At 47.0% G+C, this 13,903-nt stretch overlaps 1 long non-coding RNA gene across 2 annotated transcripts; it reads left to right on the top strand.

The window, feature by feature from the left end:
- Positions 1-2,712: 2,712 nt before the first annotated feature.
- Positions 2,713-13,550, top strand: LOC124648992. Of its 2 annotated transcripts, none has more exons than XR_006986497.1 (3): positions 2,713-2,972; positions 11,914-12,028; positions 12,129-13,550. It is a non-coding gene; the product is annotated as an uncharacterized LOC124648992 (long non-coding RNA). The 2 variants fall into 2 exon arrangements; XR_006986498.1 differs by lacking the exon at positions 2,713-2,972 and adding an exon at positions 3,606-3,754.
- The last annotated feature ends 353 nt before the right edge of the window (positions 13,551-13,903 follow it).

Here is a 13,903-nt window from a genome sequence, read left to right as displayed (position 1 = left end):
TTGAAATTATTATTTTTTAATAAAGTTCACATCAACATGCTCTTCTTGAGCAACCAATGAAGCTAAAGGAACATTATTAGGATCAACATGAGATTTACCATTAACAAGCATAAACATAATAACATCAATCTTATCACTAAAGGAAGAGATTTCTTCAACATAATTTACCTTCTTACCTTGAGGAGTCCTTTCAGTGTGCCATTCAGAGTAGTTGATCATCATATCATCAAGAAGCTTTATTGCAGCACCCAAAGTGATGGACATAAAAGTACCTCCAGCAGCTGAATCCAATAGGTTTCTTGAAGAAATATTTAATCTTGCATAAAAAGTTTGGATGATCATCCAAGTAGTTAGTCCATGGGTAGGGCAATTCTTTACCAAAGATTCATTCTCTCCCATTCTTGGGCAACATGTTCATTATCCAATTGCTTAAAGTTCATAATGCTACTTCTCAAAGATATAATTTTAGCAGGAGGATAATATTTTCCAATGAAAGCATCTTTACATTTAGTCCATGAACTAATACTATTTTTAGGCAAAGATAGCAACCAATCTTTAGCTCTTCCTCTACAGGAGAAAGGAAACAATTTCAGTTTTATAATATCCCCATCTATATCCTTATACTTTTGCATTTCACAAAGTTAAACAAAATTATTAAGATGGGCAGCATCATCATCAGTACTAACACTAGAAAATTGCTCTCTCATAACAAGATTTAGTAAAGCAGGTTTAATTTCATAAAATTCTGCTGTAGAAGCAGGTGGAGCAATAGGAGTGCATATGAAATCATTATTATTTGTGCTAGTGAAGTCACACAACTTAGTGTTCTCGGGAGTACTCATTTTAGCAATAATAAAAATAAATAAAGCAAAACCGAATTAAATAAAGTAATACAAGTAACTAATTTTTTGTGTGTTTTTGATATAAACAAAGCAAACAAGACAGAAAATAAAATAAAACAAGACAATAAAGAAAGTAAAGAGATTGGGTGTGAGAGACTCCCCTTGCAGCATGTCTTGATCTCCCCGGCAACGGCGCCAGAAAAGTAGCTGCTTGTGACGGTAAAGCACACGTCCGTTGGGGACCCCAAGAGGAAGGTATGATGAGTACAACAGCGAGTTTTCCCTCAGTAAGAAACCAAGGTTATCGAACCCATCGAAGATGAAGATCACGTGAAGGTTGTTGGTGAAGGAGTGTAGTGTGGCGCAACACCAGGGATTCCGGTGCCAACGTGGAACCTGCACAACACAATCAAACTACTTTGCCCCAACTTAGAAAGAAGTCCATATAACCCCCCTAACTATTGAGTTTGGAACGCTAACCCCCCTAACTATTAATTGGGACATATAACCCCCTTATGTATGCAATACCGGTCAATTAACCCCCTCAGGTCCCGATGGCTGTTTTGCTAGGTGGTTTTGTCCACGTGGACCGGTCCAGTCAGACCCCCTTCATCGAACACCCTTCTGGTCTGGTCGCACGTGATGACTCCTCTCTAACATTTTCCCCTCACTGTCACGATGTTAGGGTCCCTCATCGGCGGCGGACGGAGGCGTCGCCGCCTTAGGTCAAAGCCATACCTCGCTGCAAGCACTGGAGCCTCGATTGAGCACCACCGCAGATTCTCCGAGCGGTTGATGCTCCGTGGCACCTGTCTAGCGTGCTGAAGCTCGTCGCCACCGTTGTGGTCGCTCCGAGCCTCGATTGAGCACTCGCCGCATGTGCTTCGAGCGGCCGTTGCTCCATGGTGATCTCCAGCACCAACGCATCGGCCGCAAGTTAAGTGTGCATCCGCAATCTTCCTCCCTCCCTGTAAGTAGCAACATCACGGGAATTTCCTTGGTACTCTGTAGCTTGTAGTTGTAGTGCAGAGCAACGACCGGTTCAGTGGCATGACCTGCAGTTGATTTGTGATGTCTGCAGATTCAAAAACAATTTGGCAGGAAGCTCCATGCATCTATGTGATATACTCAGTATGTGTTGTGTTACTGAAGTTGTTTCAAGAACTGAAGCCTTTCTTTGGAGATGGGGAAGAGAATGTTTCTAACTTTCAAACATCTTGCTGAATTACAGAGTACAAGGCAGCGGATATATCAGATGGTGATCTACTCATATCTCTACTACTTTAAAAGACTAAAGGGTTCCTTATTCTGCCACAATACGTTTCGTCGTCCGTCGTCCGCTTCGTCAATCCTCGCGCACAGTTTTGCATTTAGGTCCCTCATACGTATTGGGAAATAGAACCCGCAGTCCTCAGACCTTCGCCCCCTACCGTCAACCCCGACCTCCTCAGATTGAACCCTAGCCCACGGTCTTGCAGCTGCCGATCTCGTCTCCCCTCCCCAGCCCCGCCGCCCCTCTCAGCCGTCTCCTTGCCCCAGCCCGCCCTCCCCAGCCGTCTCCCTGGATATCCAAAGCTGAACTCCTAATCTCTACTACTTTAAAAGACTAAAGGGTTCCTTATTCTGCCACAATACGTTTCGTCGTCCGTCGTCCGCTTCGTCAATCCTCGCGCACAGTTTTGCATTTAGGTCCCTCATACGTATTGGGAAATAGAACCCGCAGTCCTCAGACCTTCGCCCCCTACCGTCAACCCCGACCTCCTCAGATTGAACCCTAGCCCACGGTCTTGCAGCTGCCGATCTCGTCTCCCCTCCCCAGCCCCGCCGCCCCTCTCAGCCGTCTCCTTGCCCCAGCCCGCCCTCCCCAGCCGTCTCCCTGGATATCCAAAGCTGAACTCCTAACCAGTGAGAGGAGCGAGTCCTCACGTCCAGATGACCTCATTCCTGATCTCAAGGTTCGTCCTTCTCAAAGTTCGGTCCTTCTCCAGCAAAAGCTCCGGCCCGAGCACCCCCAAGTGGACGGCCTCCTCCTTCCGAAGATCCGACCCCAACCTTCATAATCAAGTCGATCCGATACTCACTAACAGATGCGGCGATGGGGATGCACTCCAGTGGTAGTATCAGTAGAAGGTAAATCCACAAGGAAATGACGACATTGATTTTTATTGGTTCATACCTGCATCTTTGTGGTACTTTGTGCTGAGAATAATTTTATATCAACTAGAACTACGTAAGTTGAATTTGAGAATTTTTGTATGGCCTGAGATCTAAATCGTGTGTGTGGCCTTTTATTGCACTATTTGGTATTTTGGTCTTATCACTGAAGTTGAATGCTCGGTACATGAGAGCGTGAGGACTTTGTCCTCCGAATTACTGATTTAAGAAATTATCTGAGCCCTATTACACTTGATATATGGTCCTTACACATGTGTGTTTACCTTTCCATTAAATATGTTGCTGATTCGACATCTTCATGTTCAAATCATAGGTTAAACATCTTTGATACAAGGAAAAAATTACTGTGAACGACAACTTTAGGAACCTTGTATAATGGTATAAAAACAGGGACACAGTATAGTGGCACCTCCAGGAGTACAATAAATTGTGATTCTGCATCTAAGTATAACCGGTTCTTGGATTCTCATTTCATACTTTGGAGCTTTTGTAGTCCACCTGATCCGTCACATGCACATCTAAATGTGATTGTTCATTGCAAAACCAGTACTCTGAAATGCTTTTTATTATAGAGTGGACATTCTTTAGTTTGCACCGACCGAGATTCTCGTACCCATCGTCTCCCCAACTCCAGGGCATTCTACACCTTTATGTTCTACATGTTCAAGTCGTCTAATAGGAACCAAGGCATTCTAAATCGCAGCCAGAATGGATGCTACAATGTCAATCACAAGCAGGTTATTCTTTCCTTCCCATGTCCAGTCATTGTTTATGTACACCAAAGAAGATTGCATGTAAACTTGTTTGTGCACATTTGTCCAAATAAGGTATTTGATGGAGGTGCGTAGATAGTATAGTTAGTCACCTTCTAGTGCTTATAACCATTATGCTAGCTCCGAGTCTGACACCAAGCGAAGTCATGCGACGAAACATCGGACATACCAAAATAATACGGTAACTGATTCTCTGTCTCTTTGCAACAATAATTTGAGGCAAGCCAATCATTTAGTTGAAAGCTTCTTATTGCTTCTATGTTTTGGAAGTAACAAACCGTTGTTTATTATGGTTCAAAGGTACTCCAGTGTGCCGTTCATAGTTCGTGAATGGGAAAGTACAGTCCAACTAGGTGAGTACATTCAAATTAAAATTAATAATCATGGCAGGCTCAGACTTCAGATAAAACAAAACCCAGAGCAGCTTTAACAGAAAGTAGGTGAAAATCTATAAATAACGTGGAATTTATCATGTCGCATACTTGCCTGATTTTTTGCTGCCTCCCTCACACACAATCCGCAATAAGGCCGCCTCCTCCCTGCGTTACAATTCATATCCCCTCTCTCCGGTCTTTATTGGTGTTGTTACCTATTGAGGTGTTGTTCTGTTGCCACTTCGCTGGAATTTTATTCAATGTTTTGGTTGTAAGCATATTAGCAGTTTGGTCTTTATCTGAAAAGAACTTCATGCCTCGGTACAAGCTCCAGAATAGAGATTCCTGAATTTGAAGAACAAACAGCTTTTGTTCTTTATCGGACATGTGTTTCTTTTCTTTTTTACCTTCTTCCAACAACATAAGTTTTCTGGAATTAGTTTCAACACTGTTGCTTTCCAGGAGTTGTAGTAACTCTGTGATTTGATCATCTGTTGTGCAATTGTTGTAGATAAAGCGGAGGAGGGATGGTCGACAAAACAAATCTGAATCATCACATTGTTGACTGCCAAAACCCACCGGCGGGCAGCGGCCTTGTCAACACCGTAGAGCCGGGAAGAGCCTAGAGCTGCGGCTGGCTGAGACCCCTCCGAGCGACGGCCCGCAATGCTCTTCTGGTCACACGCGGCGTTGCGAAGTGCAAGGGCGTGCCACCTGACCTATACCTGGTCGGGGAAGGTGATGGGGATGCCTCGCTTAGTTTCCTGCGGGGCATACATGTAAACATTAAATACGAGCCTCGATCGGCTCTCGGGTTATCCCGTGAATCGGCTCAAAGAGCCGATCCACCCATGATTCGTACGGGGTGCACGAATACTTGGTGGTCCTGCTTGATCAAGATAGAGCTAATGAGATCTACGACGATTTAGGGTTTTCACCGCATAATCGGATCATCCTACTCTAGGTTGGGCCTCGCGGCCACGCACGGTGCTCGTAAGCCGATCCTAAACAAGGCCAAAAAACCAACATGAAGTTGATCCTCGGAACATCCCGTTTAGGACCTGCGAACGCCACCCTACGTGCCCTTGGATCCTCCCCCCTTTGTAAGGCCTAACTATTGCGAGATATTAAACTAATCCTTGTAGAACAAGGAGCAATCGTAACGGATCAGATCTACTAAATAATGATCAAGCGGGGTGCCGCCCCACACCTAAGATAGGCGTGAGGGCGGCTAGATATGCAAGGGTTGCACTACATAAGCATGCTTAAACGAAGAACAATGCTAACCCTAACACATCTAATGATAACTACGTTGCTCGCCATCAAAAGCGCTTCAGTACGAGCAACGCATGAACAACGTGGGGCTTGTGCTTGCCTAGATCGCAAGATGCGATCTAGGCAGACATGTCGCTTACCTGATAGAAACCCTCGAGACGAAGGAGTTGGCGATGCGCCGAGATTGGTTTGTTTTTGGGGTTGAACGTGAGTTGTTGTTTATTCCATAAACCCTAGGTACATATTTATAGTCCGGCGGACTTTCTAATGTGGGCGTGCACTAAACCGTGCACGAGATAAACTCTAACTTCTAAATCGATACACCATCTATTATACTAAGATACACGGGCTAACTAGCCCAAATTCTCCGTGTAAGGCCGCTTCATAGATCTTCCATATGTAATCTTCCAAGCCCATCTTGATCGCGGCCCACCTCCTGATTTAGCCAAAATGCGGTGATAACACATGCCCCCCTGGTTTTGGTAATGATAATTTCAAAACCACTCGTTTTTCCTCGGAGGGGTCGTGTCACGGCGAGAGCGGAGCTGTCGCAGCATGCCTCATCATGACGACTTGCCTTCCCAACTTCTCTGCACGATTTGACAGTTTTGGCACCATATCCTCGAGAACTGCTCGGAAATTAAAAACCCCCACCTCCTTTTATTTAACCGCATCGAACAGTTCTCCTCTTTACCCCTTCCGCAGTAGCGCTCCAAAAAACCCTCCCCTGCAACCATGTCCTCTTCCTCTTCCTCTTCTTCTTCGTCGGATCTTTCCCACGTGTCCTCCCCCATCCGAGAGTCGACGCCCTCGTGGGGTACGCAAGCGGCGTACGACATCCTCGCCCCAACGAAGTGGGACAAAGAGGACCATGACTCCTCCGTTAGGTCCGAGGATGACAAATCCCACACCGACGGGGAGAGCGACCTCCGCTTCCTTGCTGACGAGGAAGTGGTGGAGGAGAAGCGAAGACGACCACCTCTCTGGGCGGACTTCACCACCTCCGAGGAGGTGAAGGAGGAGGAAGAGGAGGAGGAGGATGAAGACAGCTCCTCCGACGAGCCGCCGGCCAAACGCCGCCACCTCGGCCCGGGAACTTCAGCGACGTCGACGGTGGCCGACGACGGCGACGAAGAGGATGAAGATGACGAAGGTTCTGTCGGCGGCCGGCGGAGCAGGTGATGACGAGCCGGCGGGGAGCAGCGCCGGCGGTGGTGACGACGGCGGCGGCGACGGCGAGGGTAGCGGCGGCCCCTAGATAGGGTCTTAGCATAGGGCTAGCGATAGCGAGACGGGGCAATGTATCCCCCTGGTATTTCCTTTTGAGAGCAATCAGCTCTTCTATGTAAGAAATCTGGCTTATCAATGAAGAAATTCCCCAACTCGATTTTGCCGATTCCTTTTATGATAATTTAGCCGATTGTCTTTCGTTCTGATTCTGCCGATTGCCCAACTGGACAATACCCAACAAGCCGATGGCATCGCATCGGTCTCTCACGATAGATTTCAAGATAGATCCACCCAGACCCAAACTCCTTGCCAAACAAGGCCACGCCCTAATCGCGCAAATCCGCAGATCTCTCAAGATGGCATGTTGAACTTAGCGGCAAAACTCCTGAAATAATGTCAGGTCTCCTTTTAAATTATCCTCTCCGAACTCTGCTCGCTCAGCTCTGGCAGCTTCCTTCTACAACAATCACTGTTTCTTGAACGAGCCGTCACGAGGAGTGAGCCCATTTCGACAGAGTTGGTTAGACCTCGAGGGCGAGCTGCCCCCCGAGTCTCAGCCAAGGCGAGGATAAAGAATGGATCATCACCGTTGAAATTTCGGGGCGGGCTCAACCTTGTCCAAGAGAGCTATCCTGCAAGGCCACCAGCCGATCACCTCCCTTCCGTCGAGGGTCCATACAGCCGATCCAGCAGGCTATGATAATTTCGCAACATAAGCACCATTCTTCAGGTAACTTGTGGTGCGAGAATTTAGCCGATTCCAACGAAATCGGCTCCCGGAGCGAGATAACCTTCAAGGTGAGCTGCCCCGGGCCTTAGTCGGGTGAGAATAGCAGCGAGCTGATCGCGTCGATCATCCTTGGTTTCCAACTCGCAACGCCGTATCAACCGATTCAACAAAATCGGCTCTTTAAAGTGAGGGAATTTCAGGGCGAGCCGCCCTCCCCCGAGCTTCTTCAGTCCAAACCTTGCGCCTTGCTGACCAGATCAGCTCATCGTCTTTGGCAGGCTGAAGCAACTTCCGGTGAGAACGTCTTCGCATTTCTGACGCCCTCTGCTCTTAAGTCGATGTCTGTGCATCGGCTATGCTTGAAAATTTTCGAATTTTTTCGGCCGACTTGTGTATCGGCCCCCATATTCCAATACCCATCAACAGAAGATGAGATGCTTCCGTTGCATATCCTCGTATTTTATCTACACGGGTGCCCCCGAGCCGATTACGTCAAGAGAATTGATGGTATCGGCTCCGTTGGATAACATGTTGAACCCAGGCAGAATGGTGGGTGAGGATATTCACGGCCGATTACTGGAATCGGCCTCCACGTTGTTTGCTCAGTGAAGGTTTTGTAATGCTCCTTCATAGACCCTTGGGGCCGATCACAAGGATCAGCCTCGCCGACTTGCACATCGCTTGGCTTCAACTACATGGTCAGGCCAGTGGATAAAACTAGCTTAACCCTTCCCTTTGTTACATCGATGCGCTCGCAGTCGTCCAATTTGATGCACGAGAGGGGTTCTTGGCCTGCTTGCTTCCCATGCGTTCATGCCGGCCGTTGAGACTTCAGCCGAGTCGTCGGCTTGGACGACCTCTACCTCATCACCATCCCACTGTATTATGCATTGGTGCATCGTGGAGGGAATGCGGCGGTTGGCGTGGATCCAATCTCTTCCCGGCAAAACGGCATAGCTGCTCGTGCTATCAACGATAAAGAACGCCGTAGGGATGGTTTTTCTTCCTACGGTCGGATCCACGTTCAGAACTCCTTGTGCCTCGGACGCTTGGCCGTTGAAATCGCTCAACGTTACGTTGGTCTTGATTAGATCCGAACTCGAGCGTCCCGGCCCGACGTAGCATAGAGTACGGCATGATGTTAGCTTGCCGCTCCGGTGTCCACCGGCATCCTGTTTACGGGCCTCCCATCGATATACCCTCGTAAGTACGGGGCCTTCGGATGCCTGTAGCTCCTGTCTCGTGGCTTCTCAAAGATAACCGGCCGTGGGCCGCGATCAAGTTGTGCCACGGATGTCTCATCTAATCCTGGAGCACGCGAACTCCGAAGGGAGGATAAACACCATATTTGTGCCGGCCGATGTTTCATCATCGGCTTTTCTCTGTTCGGGCGCCACTCTTTTCTTTGTGGTTGACCTTCCTCGTCCGGGGTTCGCAGAATTTTAGCGGCCGAGATCAGGCCGTGCCTTCCTTAGCGTGCGCGAGTATAATCTTTCGGTTTCTTCCAACCCACGCGGACGCTGGACTCTTTGCTTACGGGAACGGGCTGAGCCCATCGGGGCACCATACGGGGCTGATGATATTTGTATTCTTCACCACCGTCCTCTAGCTCCTCGAGATCTTCCATGCGAGGGGACTCGGCACGCTTGTTCCGATGCGGGAAAGGCCCTAGCCGGGCTGAACACGGACACGTTAGCGGCACCCTTCTTCCTTTGTTTGCATTACGGGCGGTCCTCGATTGTTGGCAATCGGCTCATCCCTGAGTCCCAGCAATGTTTGAAGAACGGGCAGTCCCAGTGCTTATCCATGTCACTCTGCCCCCTTGGCCTCCCTTCGGCGCGACGATCGTACCCGTTGTTGCTTCCGCTATGTTGGCGGTGCCTTCCGATCTCGGCATCAGACCGGAAATTCCTTTCATCGTCCGCGTCGTAGTGCCGACGTCGGTCGTGGTGTTGCTCGTATTTGTTGAGAGGGTGCTTGGAGCGTGGGCGCTGATACCGCATGCTTCTTATTCCCTCCCTTGCCAGGTACCGCCTGTCTTCACCTCGGGGTTGGTCGCGCGGATCGGCTCCCTCTTCATCCTCGCCACGGGAGTGGCTGCTTTCTGTTTCCTCTTTGTCATGGCGGCTTGCAGATCCTGCCATATTGACACCAAAGGAAAACTTTGGCTGATCTATGGGGTGGCTGAGATCCACCGTGTCGACACCGGGACCCGGACGTGGGTTTCTACCGAGCCTGATATCGTGCGGCCGGGTCTTCTCAGCGGAGCCGATGAGTTCGGTTCCAAGGGTTGCCTTAATCCCGTCATGTTTCCTTCTGAGCTCCTTGGGCAGATCCCCATGCTTCGAGACCCGGTGCGCTCCTCCGACGGGGTGGAGAGATCTCTCCCATCAAGTGCGCCTTCGGGCGTGGAACCCCTCCCCCTGACGCCATGGGAGTGGGTTCGGTGGGAAGAGCCGAAGAGTGCGGCTTCGAGGATGGCTTTGATCTCGTCGCATGTGGCTGGCGTGCCGTCCGCCATCTCAGATGTAGATGGCGATGTGGTTGATGTAGACGATGGTCCCACCGGTCGTGCCGAGAATGTGTTGATTGCCAAAACCCACCGGCGGGCGGCGGCCTTGTCAACACCGTAGAGCCGGGAAGAGCCTAGAGCTGCGGCTGGCTGAGACCCCTCCGAGCGACGGCCCGCAATGCTCTTCTGGTCACACGCGGCGTTGCGAAGTGCAAGGGCGTGCCACCTGACCTATACCTGGTCAGGGAGGTGATGGGGATGCCTCGCTTAGTTTCTGCGGGGCATACATGTAAACATTAAATACGAGCCTCGATCGGCTCTCGGGTTATCCCGTGAATCGGCTCAAAGAGCCGATCCACCCATGATTCGTACGGGGTGCACGAATACTTGGTGGTCCTGCTTGATCAAGATAGAGCTAATGAGATCTACGACGATTTAGGGTTTTCACCGCATAATCGGATCATCCTACTCTAGGTTGGGCCTCGCGGCCACGCACGGTGCTCGTAAGCCGATCCTAAACAAGGCCAAAAAACCAACATGAAGTTGATCCTCGGAACATCCCGTTTAGGACCTGCGAACGCCACCCTACGTGCCACTGGATCCTCCCCCTTTGTAAGGCCTAACTATTGCGGATATTAAACTAATCCTTGTAGAACAAGGAGCAATCGTAACGGATCAGATCTACTAAATAATGATCAGCGGGTGCCGCCCCCACACCTAAGATAGGCGTGAGGGCGGCTAGATATGCAAGGGTTGCACTACATAAGCATGCTTAAACGAAGAACAATGCTAACCCTAACACATCTAATGATAACTACGTTGCTCGCCATCAAAAGCGCTTCGGTACGAGCAACGCATGAACAACGTGGGGCTTGTGCTGCCTAGATCGCAAGATGCGATCTAGGCAGCATGTCGCTTACCTGATAGAAACCCTCGAGACGAAGGAGTTGGCGATGCGCCGAGATTGGTTTGTTTTTGGGGTTGAACGTGAGTTGTTGTTTATTCCATAAACCCTAGGTACATATTTATAGTCCAGCGGACTTTCTAATGTGGGCGTGCACTAAACCGTGCACGAGATAAACTCTAACTTCTAAATCGATACACCATCTATTATACTAAGATACACGGGCTAACTAGCCCAAATTCTCCGTGTAAGGCCGCTTCATAGATCTTCCATATGTAATCTTCCAAGCCCATCTTGATCGCGGCCCACCTCCTGATTTAGCCAAAATCTGGTGATAACACACATGGATCAAATAATCTGAAGCGTGGGTAAAGTTATAATTTCTCCTGAATTATTAATTGTTTTTCTAGTTACATGATATGCAGGTGATAACACAATTTACTCTCATCTGCTGCAAATTCGTCATGAAAAACATAGCCAGCTCAAAAGTATGTGGCTTTTTATACTTAGTTGGGTTGAAATGACGGTTGCATAAGTTGATGATTATTAGATCCATGTTTGGTAAGGTTGATGCCATTTTTCAGTGATTGAAACAACAATTATATGATATACTTTGTCATAAAATTCATGATGTTGGTCGTTATGTGTCTCTAGCCTTAAGTATTTTGTAAGTGCAGCTTCTTCGGTAAAAAAATATATGTATTATGCAGCCGTCCGTCCCGGTTGTGAGCAGTGAGCAGCCTTAGTAGGACTTCCCTGTTTTACTTACTGCCTGAGCTATTTCATGTTTTACTTACTGCTTTATCAATTTCCAGATACTGCACTGAATGATTGGTCCATCCTGTGATAACATCTTATAAAAGGGAATAGGCAAAAAAAACTCCCTCGTTGCCATAAAGGATAGTTTAGATTGGTCTAAATTTAGATGCATGTATTGAAATTTAGAATAATCTAGGACATTTTTTACTGGACAGAGGAAGTAGTAAAAATCAAGTGGAATTGCATAACATATAAAGCTATTTTTATAGATGTTTTGCGTACCATGAAACAATTATTGAATTACAGCACATGCCTGAGTCGGTGTTCTCTCATGGTCAGTTTTATGTAGCTATCAAGATCCACCGCTATCGAGAACGTCAAGAATCCGGTCATCCTGGATGATGGTAATAAAAAAACGAAGAAGATTGTCTACAAAGAGATCATTACATCATAGGTGAGATATTTGTCGCTTATATTTTTAATATATACTTAACTTTATAATATAATTTGTTTTGCGTAGATCAACTCCATTTTGATACTCCATGATATTGTAGGAAGGCTCGGGAGTCAGGTGCGAGACAGCTCTCTCATGTAAGAATTAGGCGAAAGAAATGCTTGCTCTGAGACTTTGCATATCACAGAACGCAGAACTGAGTGTGGCTTTGGGGCGAGGAGTTCATTCATGCACCTAAAGTACAAATTTAGAAGTGTGGTGTGCAGACTCCGTTGTAGTAGTTATGTTCCATGTATCAACTACTATTTTGAATTCAGTGGTGACTCATGCAAAGAGAAATTACGGCCTTTGTCCAATCCTCTACAATTAGTTGAGCACCAACAAAATCGGAGAAGCCCACCCTTCAAACTAGCTACAGATTCCAATTAAGTTCTAACCACCCAAGTACTTCTATGATTTGTATCATGATCACAAACAAAGCGTCATTGACATGGGACCTTCCCTTTATTGTCAGGCTATAGCTTGAATGTTATTAGAAGCTTTGGTGTATTGATCATTTCAATATAGTTCAATGTGACCTATAGCATATCCTTATGAAGAGCTACAACATATGTGTAATCAAGGTTATCAATATTGAAAGCAGTTGCTTCTTAACAAACAACATAAGCCTGGGATCATTTTGGAACATCACGCTCGATTTGACCAATCTGAACCATGCCCCTGACCAGGTGGAACCTCCGGAAAATTAAGAGAATGAAGGATGCTACATCATGTTTATGATAGAGGCATATAGTTATCTCTGCTGCATTCTTAATAAGCTGCTTCCTTGTTGCTTATATTGATGCATCTATCACTTCCCTGTAGGGCATCATATCAAGGAGACAAGCTGGAGTTGGATGATAATTGATGGATGAGCTTGAATTTCTTGATGTTGCACTGTTTATGTGGAGCTGGAGAACATGACATATAATCTCTCCATGATGATTTTTTCAGGGAGAGAACAAGTGTATGTAGTATGTACCACTTTGTTTGCACCTTCACCTATAAAATCTGTTGATTATTCATGATACTTCAATTGGTTTTTATTTTGTTGCATGAACAAGAAAAGGGGTGCTCCGCATGTTCAGTAGGAAGGTAGAGGAGAGGCCGGGGAAACCGGAGAGGGCGTAAGGAAGACAACACGGCCATTGGTGGCGGTGGCCGGACTAAGGCATGGTGGTGGTGGTGGTGCTTGAGGGTGGGTGGCTCCTCCGGAAGGAGACGGCGCCTTCTGATTATACCATAGAGGATGGGGTAACCCGCCAGATCAGGGACATGTCAATTCCTGGTGTAGGTGATTCAGGGTGTGGTTGAACATCAGTGGCATGGGACTCCACCTGGCCCCATCTTCTGTGTTGAAATGATGGCTCACAAGACTGATCTAATATGCTTTGGAAGATCTTATGTTTTTGTAAACTACCTGATGGCAAGTTGATTTTCCTAATATAATGTAAGTTGTTTGTGTTGGTCTCCAAAAAATTGAGGGTTGTTTGGAGGGATATTTGTGCAAAAACTTATTTAAGAGTAACTTGTGTTTGGTTATTCCTTTTTTGTGCGTTAGTTCAATCCATAGTTTTGTGCGATTGAGAGGAAAATAAAATTGTGAAGGAGAAGAAATCCAACATGTATCATTTTACATCTAGATGCATTTTGGGGTTTGTACAATATATATGGATCCTTTCATACATATATCAAGTTAGGAGTTTGTAATGAGTTGATGGGTCAACTGTAATGCTATGCTTAAAATAAAGAAATAGAGGAAACATAGTTCCCTTTAAGACTTTCCATTTGTGAAGTTATTTTAAAATTTGTTAGATATTCACAATTGAAAGGCTG

Source organism: Lolium rigidum, chromosome 4 (assembly GCF_022539505.1).
Source record: "Lolium rigidum isolate FL_2022 chromosome 4, APGP_CSIRO_Lrig_0.1, whole genome shotgun sequence".
Taxonomy (NCBI): domain Eukaryota; kingdom Viridiplantae; phylum Streptophyta; class Magnoliopsida; order Poales; family Poaceae; genus Lolium; species Lolium rigidum.
Note: the sequence above shows the minus strand (reverse complement) of the source record. Positions and strands in the feature narration are given on the sequence as shown.